This window comes from Ambystoma mexicanum, chromosome 6p, assembly GCF_040938575.1.
Source record: "Ambystoma mexicanum isolate Mex_15411 chromosome 6p, UKY_AmexF1_1, whole genome shotgun sequence".
NCBI classification, from domain to species: Eukaryota; Metazoa; Chordata; class Amphibia; order Caudata; family Ambystomatidae; genus Ambystoma; species Ambystoma mexicanum.
In genome coordinates, this window is record NC_090935.1 from 1362492620 (window position 1) to 1362505243 (window position 12624).

Below are 12624 nucleotides of genomic sequence, written 5' to 3' on the forward strand. Positions count from 1 at the left end.
TATGGGAAGTTTGAAGGAAAGTTTCCTGAGGTAAGTACTTGTCTGGTTTCCCCCTTGCCCCCTTGTGCCTGGGGAGTGTACACATACCCCAGGATCCTTTTTCTACCCTTATACCTAGGGCTTACACAGATGGCAGGGTCAGAGAGGTCATTGTTCTGGAATCCTGACTGACTACCATTCGATTGTGCTGGGACAGTGGGTCCCCCCTGCCTTTCATTCTGCTTGCTGGGAGGAGGAGCATTTCTAGCACCCCTGCATCTCCAGGTCCAAAGGATGTGTAGTTTTCTCCTCCACCACCTTCGCAGAAGCAGGTTTGGTAGATGTGTTTGTTGTTTTTAGGGTTGTTTTATTTTCAGTGGGCTTCTGGACCTCATATATCGTGGTTGCTTGCTCTATCACCAATCCAGGATCCTGCGCTTATGAAAATCACGCACTGAGCAATTATGTATTTGGGGAGCACATGGAAATATGTGGTCACAAACTCCCTGCTATTTGTGTTCACCCACCTGGAAGTCTGCACAAATGCACATTTTAATTCCTACACAAACTCACTAGGAGCCTGACCTTCCGACATTGCAAGTCATATGCAGCCTTACGGGCCTCCTGTGGGTTCCTATGCATGGAAACATATTTCAAAATGGCCACCTTATAGGTGGACCCTTTATAATGATCCGGGTCCTCGGGTGCTGCAAATAAACTGGAGTACTCAGGGGAGAATGTCCATTTGCGAATTCTATGCAATTTACATCATTTTTCATCTCAAATGATGACATCATTTGCTCATAAAGTTCCAAGTGCTCCAATGCAGAATACCTAGTCTTCTTATGGTATGGGCTCAGGAAGTTCTTTATGGCCTTGATTCATCTGATCGGGTCTTTAACAAAACCCTTTCTCTGCTTCACTGTCTTTCTTCTTCTCTGCACGTGAGTCATTGACCGTCTGTCTCAGAGCTGCTATTTGGACCCAATTAGCTGTCCTCTAGATGCTCCCCATCTCCGTAAGATTGGGAATACCTCCCAGATTCATAAGATCTGGACTCCTCCCATTGTGAACTCTCAGGGTCACTTTCCCTGTTGTCACTTTTAGGCACAGGATAAAACACAGTATCTTTACCCCTCCTCCCAGGTAATGTGGGGAAATCCCACCCAATCCCATGAATGTATGGAGGTTTTTAATATACCCTTCCTAGGCTGAAGCTTTGGCTTTTCTTTTCCAGTGAAGCAGGCCAGGTGGTCTCTTTGTAATCTTATTTTCTGTACCTCTAACTCCCTGATTTTCTCATCATAAGAGTGTTCACGGTCAAGAAGTACTCATGGGACTCTTTTTGGCCATTGACACACTGGTCCAGCTACCTTCCCTTCTGTGTGGTAGAGATGACTATGCATTAATGTCAGACAAGGACTGGCCTTCTGGATCAGTTTGGCTAGGCATGGGTAAGTCCAGCTGCCTCACATTTCCCTGTTCTCTATACGTAGTATGCATGAGGTCAGTTCCAATATGTATGTGGGATACCTGGCATGTGGTCTGTGATGGGAGGGGCATCACCCTTGATCCTAGGGGCCTATCCCATACCAGGTCAATGCTTGTTTACATTTCTCTATTTCCGTGTTTAAACTTTCACACTTGTTTCTCTGTGTCCTGATTTCCTGTTTCTATTCAGAGAGCTGAATGTTTAACTCTAAGGCCTGACTGGCCTCGGCACACTGCTCTGAGCCACTAACTGATCCTTTTTTTTCTGTATTTCATCTTAAAGTGCTTCATGCTCTCTCTGAGATTCCTTTTATATGTGCATATATTCACGGCACCTTCCTTTCAAGAGAACAAGCTCTTTCTCTTGAGCATCTCTACAAAGAGCTGCCTGTAATAGATCAGCTTCTGTTTGCTTGAGACACTTGACAAGCTCTATATTCTCTTCCCTAATACTGGTCATTTCCTTAGAACCTGACTGACCCTTTTCTGCATACTCTTCAAACATAATGCATCTTGGTCTTTATCAGCTGTACTTTCTGTTGATTCAGAATATTTAAATCCAGTTGCATTTTATCAAACTCCTGTTGTGAATCAATCTTTTTTATTATGAATTGACAGTTTTCACATTTGAATTCATTTATGGTCTGTTTAAAGGCCATAATGTCATCCAACAAGACCCTATTGTGACCAGTCTGGCATTGAAGGAATCTTACAGTTTCTGCACTCTCTTTACATCTGTCTTGCAGTGCAGAGAACTGCATTTTTTGCTCAACGCTCTCTTGTTGCCGTTGCTCAATGAAGCTTTCTTGTTTTAATTAAAAAATGTGGCTCTGCTGTGCTTTATCTTCTAACTATGTGAGTGCTTTCCGGGCCTGTTTCAGGACCTCAGTGTTAGGGAGATTTCTCACACAAGTGCTACATTCCCTCTACCTTAGAGCACTCCAGCTCTTTTGCTATATTTTGGGGTGTAGAGGAGGTCCCAAATACAGTCTGCACTCCAATCGTCCATTTTGAAGTACCAGGAACATTCACGCTGAAATATGTGATGTATGATGAGCAAATAAACCAGCAGAGAGCCGCAGTGGGGCTCTGTCCAGTACCCATCATAAGAACAATGGCTATTGAAGTACCGATATCAAGGAAACCATGGATAGTAAGGTACCCATGAGAAAACCATATCAACAAATGAAGCAAAATGGAGATCATCCAAGTGCAGTCCCTGAAGATACCAAGAAGGTCTTGATGGAAGACGAATGGTGACATCACGAGAACCTGAACTGACTCGCATATAGAAGAAATGACAACCAGAGAATGACGTAAAGAGACGAAACTCCATGAACAACGGGCATCGTGAACCTAAAAATGAAAGGACGATGGCAAATGTAAGAAGCTTAAGCTGTAAGCATGATGAAGATATTCGACCAGTTTACACATGTAAATATACTTGGAACTGCAAGAAAGCTAAGAAAATTGTGCGGCTTGTTATGCTTGGTAGACAGATAGTGCAGCAAGCGCCACCTATGCATATCTACATCAAAGGAAGCATGTTATATAAGTATACATCCACTTTGTCCAAGAAGCAGAATTAACCAAAGGTTACTGAAGGCAACACAAGGAAAGCTTCATATTTAGCAAAATCGAGAAGAAGCGGCAGAAATGAAACTCAGCAGAGGCAAATCGTGCCAAGAAAGCCAAGGTCGTATCAGTAGAATAGATGAACAGTAGCTACAATTAATTGAAGCTAAGAACAGATTATCCTGCTTCAGAAAGGTCAGGATAAGAAACTGAATGCAGGTGGTGGGTGAAACGAAAATCAAATACACAAATTACATGAAGAAGAGGCAAATTCACAGTGTCTGAATCACGTGGCCAGCCAAGCAAGAAGAAGTGAGACCTTCACACCTATGCATGGCAACAGGCCAAGCGAAGATATCATAACTTTTCCAGACAGGAGATGCAGTCTCGAGGCCAACCACAGTGAAATAATGGACACATGGCCACTAAAGTGATGATTGATTGTAACAATAATTGGAGGAAGTCCGGGGGAAGTAAGGGGCACCCTGCACCTGGCTGACAATTCTCCGTGCTGCTAAGCAAAGTGGAAAAGTATGAGTGGGGTTGGTGCCAACCCAATCACAGTGGACCAAGTGATCTAGGGTCCTATAGTTAGAATCAATGGGACGTCGTACTTTCAGTGACGTCTACAGTAGACATTTTGAAGTTAGGGCTTAGATGTTCCACCTGAGAGTGTTTATCCAATCCCTTTACTCTGTTACCATATACAGATATAGTACCTATATTAAAGTTACCTTTCCTGAACCAATAGAAGTGCATGCCAACTTGTACGTATTAAACGTCAATGATGACGAATTTTCAGTATAAATGTTATGGTTTTTATGAAGCTCATTGGAGTTGTGAAGAGAGAGAGAAGATCATGCATCCACTGATATTCATGAGACTCCCCGTTTTTTGTACTTGTCATTAAATGGACTCCATTTGCCAAACCGCCAAGTTGTTATTATTGATTTGGTGTTGGAGTATTAATCTGCAACCCCATCCAACCTCAAGGGAGATGCTATCTTGTCTTAAAGTGCTTCTGGGCAAACCCCGACTCTATGGGCCGGTTAGGGGTCCTGGAGTACACTTGGTAGCAAAGGATGGTTATTGATTATTGATTTGATAAGACACCCATTGACCATCGACATAAAGTAACTCTAGCTCCTCAGCAATATCACAAGTACTTTGCCATCCGGCTGAGTAGACTGTGAAGCTCCCCCGTAGACAGTGGTTACAGTAAAAAATAGAATCTGCAGACAGAGGTCTGATGGGACCTGTGTTTCCCCACATAACCCCTTCCCACTCCTACAGGCAGCTGAGCGGGCGAACGGCAGGAGAGGCATTGACGAAGGCTGTGATCCCGAGCATTCAAAGAGGAAACATGCGAACGGTGAGTGAAAAAGACTAACCGGTCTGGCAAAAAGTGCATGCCTTAGAATAAGTAAGGGAAAGGTAACGAAGGGAGGCGGGAAAACAAAATATACTCAGAAATAGAGTAGGATGTATGTATATATATATATATATATATATATATGGGGAAGGAAATAGTGACTCAAAGGGTGACTAAAGTAGCAAAAGGGGATACCTGGGAGGATACCCGAGAAGAGAGAGGATTCCCCTAATTCCTACGCTTTAATATAGCGGCTAGAAGAAACTTGCATACAGAGTCCTGAATAAAAGCGGAAGAAATAGGTCACCACGGCGATTAAAGACGCTCATGAAAGGGATGAGTATAAACTCCATGTCGGGGTAATATTAGAGGCAGAGGTCTGTGTAACCAGGTGGAGTTTGTTTAGTCTGTGAACGTCTGTCTTATGTGTTATTTGTTGTGACATCATAGGACGAAATGTTTTCCTTCGAGAAACTAGCATAAAAACTATGCAATTGGATATTTGAAATATTGTAGGATACAACCTGATGTTTATTGAGTAAAATAGAAGATATCAAATTTTGTGGAAAAACGGAAGCAGGGTATGGACTGGTGGCATGCTGAATTTGACAGGTGCTCTGAGTATCCTCCATTTTGGGATACCCAGGCCCCGCCATTGGAATCAGATGATTCCTGATAGGAAACAAGATGGCCCCCGTGGCCTCTTGCTCTCTATTGCCTGTTACCTTGTTTTCCCAAAGTCCTGGGAAGCCCTGACTCTGTCCCTTCCCCCTGACCGGCTGTTGGGTGGAAGTTCCATATATGGTGTTCTTGTGAAGTCCAGGCCAGACTGGCTGGAGCCTTCCCAATGACTGTATGTTGTGGGTACACCCAGTGGGTGGGACCTGGGTGAATGGAGTGTGTGACGAATATGCATTCTGTGTTGTGGGTGTCTAGTATCTGGTGTTTGACACAATGACTGAGACAGCCCTGCTCGAAACTGGTATGAATGCAGTGTGGAGTGTTGAATAGCTGGGTACTCGTCCCAATACACATAACTTGTTGTGAGTGTCTGGAGAGGAGTGAATGGCCTGAATGCACTATGCACCTGATTGGCTGCCTGCCTGCATAAATGCCCTTCTGACCGATTGGTTGCCTGAGTGTGACCCAGCAGAATGAATGGGAGATCAACAGTAAATCTGGGGACCTCTCATTGCTAGGAATCATGTTTAGAAGCTGAAGTCCACTACAAAGAGTAACTGGAGTAAAACTGAAGCTTAACCTTGAAGCCCTGCTTGAAGAGAAGAATTTCTGTTGCTTTCCTTCATCAATCTGAAAGCTGCTGTGTCTCCAAGGACTGACCCAGAGAGGACCTGGTAAGTCACCCTCTTCCCGAGCTACGAGGGACCATCGTGCACCAGCTGATCTTTGCCAAAGCTCCCTGGTAGACAGACCTACAACAGGCTGCCAACCGGAATCCCAAAGAGAAGCGCCCGGACTGTTGTCCGCCAATGTCGACGACCGCCGTCGACGACCGGAGCCACCGTGTTCCCGTTTGCCTAAGGACTTCATTTGATCCAAGGACGCTCTCATCTGCATCACTGCCCGCTTTAACCCGCTGGAGAAGGCCCGACCGTCGACGCGCCGAGGTGCATCCGCCGGTGGGTTTCCTGTCACCTAAAGACCACAGAGACGCCGACAACTCGACGCCCTTGCTGGGCACCAGTTCTTCATTATCTCTTTGCGGTCCAGAACTATCATCACCGAGGTGCCCCGCACGCCTCTTCCTTGCAGGATGCCAATGCTCCGTCATCAATGAGCACCGCTAGGAAAGAAGCTGCCACTTCACTGCCGCAGTTCACCCTGTTCTCTGTCGGAAGTTTGACAACCTGTGATTCCTGCCTTAAAGGGAGGGCACTCAAGAAGGACCGTCGATTCCCCGACGACAAACGCTACAATTCCAGGTACATTGGGGCTGTAGAAGCCAATAGTTGAGGATTGAATTTTTGATGTGCAAGTTCTTTCTCATTATGAGAAGACTATGGGCCTCATTACACGGTAGGCGGTAATCATGGCGCTATTAGCACCATGGTTGCCGCCGGTACCGTACCGAATCCGCCATGGTGAATGGCGGAATTACCGCCACATTCCAAGGTGTGTGGGGGCGGTAATTCCCCATTCACCATGGCACTTCCCCATTCCCATTTGAGCCGCCATAGGGCTCAATGGGAATGGGGAAGGCGGCAATTACGGTACCGCAAATTGCGGTACCGTAATTGCCTCCCAGGTCCCTTTGCGGGCCCGTTCCTTAACAGCTGGTAAAACCAGCCGTTGAGGTCTGGTCCCGCAAAGGGACCTCGTAGTAAGGCGGTAACGGTAAACCCTTTCTGCATTCCGTGTAATGAGGCCCTATGTTTTGTCAGTTGCACAAGGAAGGATGCTATGATGAACAATGGGGGAATTTCTCTGATCTTTATGGGTGAAATGTGCTCATTTGAGATCTAATTTAATATATATGCTGTGGGTTGTGGGTTGTGGGTGTTTGTGCTTTGTTTTATGTTGTCGTTTGTGGTCCTGTATGTATGGTCGTTGATTGTACTTCTTATTGGGATGTTATAATATCTGTGGTTCCTTTTTCCTTAATTGATATCTCTTACATGATGTTCTATGTGAATTTCACTATTTACCTAGTCATTGTTATTCTGTATTTACTTTGCTTTTCTGTAATTGAAAATGAAAATAAAGTGAATTAAAAACAAAAGAACTATTGTAGAGGGAAATAAGACTCGTAGAACAATATATGGACTGGGCTTGTATCTTTAGTCTACAGGTTGCCCAGGTGGGGGGATATCCACACAGAGCTGTGTTTAATGGTAGCGACCAGTATTCTGCCAATTGTTCAACCGTCTTGCTTTCCTTCCTCTCTCTACTGCTGGTTTCCTCTTTATTGATCTGTGTGACATTTTGAAAGATTAGTTGATGCACTTTAATGAGATCTGATAATATTTGTGGTACCACTGTAGAACTGTATATATTTACCATTGTTGATTTTCTGAGCACAGAGTGAGTTATTGTGATAGTGTACATAACCTTGAATATTAATTATATAAAGACTGTGTATTAATCGATAGAGTGTGCGGACATTCCTTTGTGGGTGCTTGGGGACTACGCTGTACTTATGAACCAGCCTGCATCACCTCCTGAGAATCTAGGCCTTGATTGCTCGACCACCTACCAATAATAGAGAATCTTGGCTGGGGTCCTCTGTGCCTCTCCTCTACCATATAGAGAGCGGAAGTGCAGACACTCCCCTCCACTCTTTACAGTCCTACAGAAACATGTCGACATATTTGCACGCCACATACACGGGTAAACAGTTAGACAAATTCCCAGCTAGTCTGGAGTTGAGGAAAATGTACCAACAGGATAAGGAGGAGGAGCCTCCAGTAGATTGGATACTTAATATATGCACAGAGGGGGGTGGAACGCCCTCAGCGCCACCTGCCCCACCTGAAACAAAAATTGAAGATAATAAGGACGAAGGGTTATATCCGCTAAGATAACTTAAAGCAGCCACAGGGTATAGCAACCCGGCATATGAATCACCTATGCAAAGTAGTGACGAAAATCTAGACAAAGATAAAGATAGAGATATCACCTGCAAAGTCCTGAGGGACAAGGAGAGATGCGAGAATGAGAGAAAAGGCACAAGCACAAGCACAAGCAAGTACATCTCTCGACACGAAGAGAGAAGGCAAAAGATGGAAAGGAAATGAGGATAGAACTGATGAGATAGCATTCACACGAAACGAATGGATGGGAGGTCAGATTTTATTGAAACTCGATGGTAAAGGCATAGATGACGTGAAACAATAAGAGAAGGTAGATGACTTACAGAGAAAAGAGAAGGACAAAGAAAAAGGATTGAGAGACGAAAGAATAAGGAAAAAAGATAGGCAGAGACGAGAACAGTTATATTGCGAAGAGCAAGAAAGGCAACGCGATCGTAAGCAGAGAACAGCCAATGATCAAGACAGACAGGAGCAACGAAGGATATAAGAAGAACAAAGGATACGGGAGAAAAGAACAAAGAGACGAAGGGATGAGGAAATCCGATGGGCAAATGAACGTAGAGATGCAAAGAAAGAGGAAGAAGATAGGGTCAGAGAGGAAGCAAGGAAGTGCAGAGAATTTGATGACTATGTAGAACATAAGTGAAGGCAAAGAGCATGCGATCTTGAATATCTGGAAAGGGAAGTTAAAAAACCTGAGCCAGTAGTAGACTGGGAGGATATAGAAGAATTATTTCCTAAGTACGATTCAGTACCAGGTACATCTAGGGCAAATATCGAGGATGACTTCGACACCAGAAGCATCAGTGAGACAATCGATAGAATATATGATGAAATGGGGCTAGAACAAGTACCCCAAGGCGAGGGGGAAGATGAGCGCTTGGAGAGCACTCAGCTTTACGATACTGAGGATGTCTCCCGAAGTAGTGGAAATAGAGGGTTGTCCCTAGATAGGTTGGAAATAAGTAGGAGCAAAGAGGATGCAAGAAGTTGCACGAGTGGGGCCCAGACAATGTCTGACACCGAAAGAGAGGAGCATGAAGAAAAGGAGGAAGAGAGGAGACGCGAAAAACTATTCTCAGGAGGGAAGGGGATAAAATGGTTAGATTCTACTGGGTCTGCACCAAGGGCATCAGAATCAGCCACACAGTCAGACCGACACAAAGAAGTATCTCACGGTCAGAGTGGGGTGTCTCCACCACCCTATGTGAGCTGGCTAAGGACATTGCCAGGTAGGCAGCGATGTGGGAATATTAATCCTGCAATAGATAGGAGAACAATGAGAGAAGAGAGAGAGGGATATGCGCCCCAATTTCCATTGCTCGAGAAAGGTGGAACGAGACCACAGTATATTCCATGGCCACACATTGATCGGGAAAACCTGAAAAATAAGCTTCCAATGTTGACATCGGGAGCCAGAAAATGGATACACGAGCTAGAAGAAATGACGGGAGGGAACACGTTAGCTATAGGGGATATCAAAGGTCTCTTAATCGCCATATTTGGTGATCGAGCAGACGATGTGTGGACATGGGCAGGTTACCCTGGTGTGACCACAGTTAATACCGCGCATGACGGAGCTCCATTTAACAATTGCAGAGCTGCGGTATGGAAAGCATTACGATTGCTATATCCGGATACTTCCGACATGGAAGCTATAATGACAAGTAAACTGAAGGAGTCAGAGAACCCTTGATTTACATCCAGAACTTCCAAGATGCGTGGGTACTCGAGAATCGGGAATCTTGGGGGAAATCTATACCCGTGTTCTACCATATATTATGCCAAGGATTGCAGAGCCGGTACAGAAACAGCTCAAGAAATTGGTAGGAATCGAGGCCAAACCGCGTTCTGAGATACAGTTGACCATTGCACACTATTGCAGGCTGCTGCAAGAAAAGAATCACAAAAAAGAAGCTGCACGAAAGGGTGAAGAGGCAAAATTGTACAGAAGAAATTGTTGAAATATGCCCTTGAAGGGGCAATGATAACTAGCACAGAAGGATCAAGCATGCAGTAGACAAATAATCCACAGCAGAATAATTAGGGCAATACTGGGTTTTTCCCCAGGGGAAGAGGATTTAGAAGAAGAGAATGGCAGAGTAACCAGGGAGGTTTTCAGAGTAATCAAGGAGGCTTTCAAAACATGCAAAATGGCAATCAAGAAATGTCAAATGGGCAAATTATCAGACCACCGCCAGTATGTTGGTTGTGTGGGATGACAGGGCATCCAGCACGCACATGCAGAAGTCAAGGCATGATGCAAAGCGACCCAGGAATAAGAACAGGTATGATGAATCCATCTGTGTTTTTATAGCAGGGAAGAAATGGTGTTGCACAGAATCACACGGTGCAACAACAAACGCCAGGAGTACAGCAAAGCTCGCAACCTCAGAATTTGATGAGTTTCCCACAAGGACAGTCTCAACAGTCACCAATGCAACTGTCACAGACAGTAAGTACAGGACATGCTACGAGCCCTTGAATGAGGAGTAACACTGGTGATGGGGAAGTCCATCCGCACAAGGTGGGACAAAATTATATATTGTCTAGGACAGCTCACTGGGAACCCTGATGTGGTCTATCCTATCACTGACACCAGACCCTCACCAGGAACCAAGGGTGGATGTCGTTATAGGGGATAAATAATATTCCTTCTTAGTTGACACGGGTGCAACACGTTCGTGCATACGTGAAGGAAAGTTTTCTTTTTCCGGCGATGCTATAAATACTCAGAGTTTCACAGGAGCTACAAGTTGTGTTCCTTTTACAGACACACTTCCAGTCTCTATAGGAGAATGTCATATGAATGTACCTCTATTATATTCGCGACAAACCCCAGTAAACATCTTGGGACGAGATGTAATAATGAAGTTAGACATGATAATCTCATTCACGGAGGAGGGCATAGTATGTTCAACTCCAGGAATGCACTATTTGAATGTATGCAAAATTATTAGAGCATATGCAGGACACACAGCTATGAGGGCTGTGCCTTTGGAGCCCGAAATATTCACCTATGGAATACATGTGCTATTGGCAGGGGTGCCAGGCCTTGCTGAGAAAACCATGAGAACCCCAGATGAATTTCTATTTAGGCCAAGAATACCTATGCACGAGGAAAAGGGACAAGTATTTCCCTTGGTGATACACACAGTTGCAATACGAGGGAAAATGGCTTTCATTGATGGTTGTGATGATGTAGGCCGACAATGGTGCACCGTAATCGCCATTGAAGAAGGGTACAGATTGACTGACATCTCTGATGACGATCTGTTTGACGAGCAAACAGATGGAGCAGAAGCAGCAGTTGAGGTGAACCTCACCTTTTGGGTGAAAATGATCAAAAGAGAAGTGCCTCAGAGAATGATGTTGGCACAGAAGCGTCCTGAATATTTCGAGGATGACATGGCCAGGTGCCTGTCTCAGTTTGAACCACAGGCCCCTATGACGTAGGCTTATTGAAAGGAGTCACGGCACCAGTTTTAGGGATTCATTTTAACTGTTTTCACACACAAATGGCAGCGTTATGACGGCAGTGCTCACACAAAGAACCACATTGGGTTACAAGCCCCTGGACTATTATAGTGGAAATTTAGACCTAGTGATGAGAGGTCATTTCCCGTGCGAACAAAGTTTATCTGCTGCAGCATTCGCCATCGAGAAGGCTACAACCATTGTAATGGGATGCTCAATGACATTGTACGTCGAGCACTCGCTATTTTCTATTCTAGAGAAACCGAAGGGCACACTGACATCACAGAGAGCTTCTGCTTATGAAGTGATCATATGCAATCCATCGATTAAAATAGTCAGATGCAAAATAGTGAACCCAGCTATGTTCATAGCAGAACCAGTCACTGAAGGATAGCCAATACATGACTGTACACATTATGAAGAATTCTATGATGAAATTCCCAGAGTATAAGAAAAAGCATTGGCAGAAGGAGAAATTGTCTTTGTTGATGGTTCCTCGAGAATCGATCAAACCGATGGACAAAGATATACAGGCGCTGCTGTAATGAAACACACAGCAACTGGATAATTTTGAGTGCTTCTTAGTGCACGATTACCATCTCATTATTCGGCACAGGCTGCAGAATTATTAGCGTTGATACTCGCGATTGAGAATCACGCAGACCAGGAAGTAACGGTGTACAGTGACTCTGCCTATGTGACGTCCACAGTACAAGCAGGCTTAGCGCACTGGAAAATGAGGGGCTACCTCCGAGCGGATAGCAAGCCAGTACAGCACACAGCCCTATTGGACAGGCTGATTAAGGCACTACAGCTCCCAGTGGGCATAGCGGTTGCAAAATGTGCCGCCCACACGAAAGCAACAGATTTTAGCTCACGTGGAAATCATGCAGCAGACACAGAAGCCAAGTGTATGGCATCCAAGAGCGAGACGATCATGGATGTGGATGTCACCAATGTAAATGAAAATATGATTGTCGCACGGAGTGAACCTGAGAGCTACAATGATATGGGACAAACACAGTTAATGGAACTCCAAGGGGAGGCACCACAGGAGGAGAAAAACCTCTGGAAGTGGCAAGGGTGTTCTTTAAAGCCCTCTGAAAGCTTGTGGCGACAAGACAGCACTGGTAAACCAGTAATGCCTATAGCCCTGTTAAAAATAGCACTGGAGCAGTT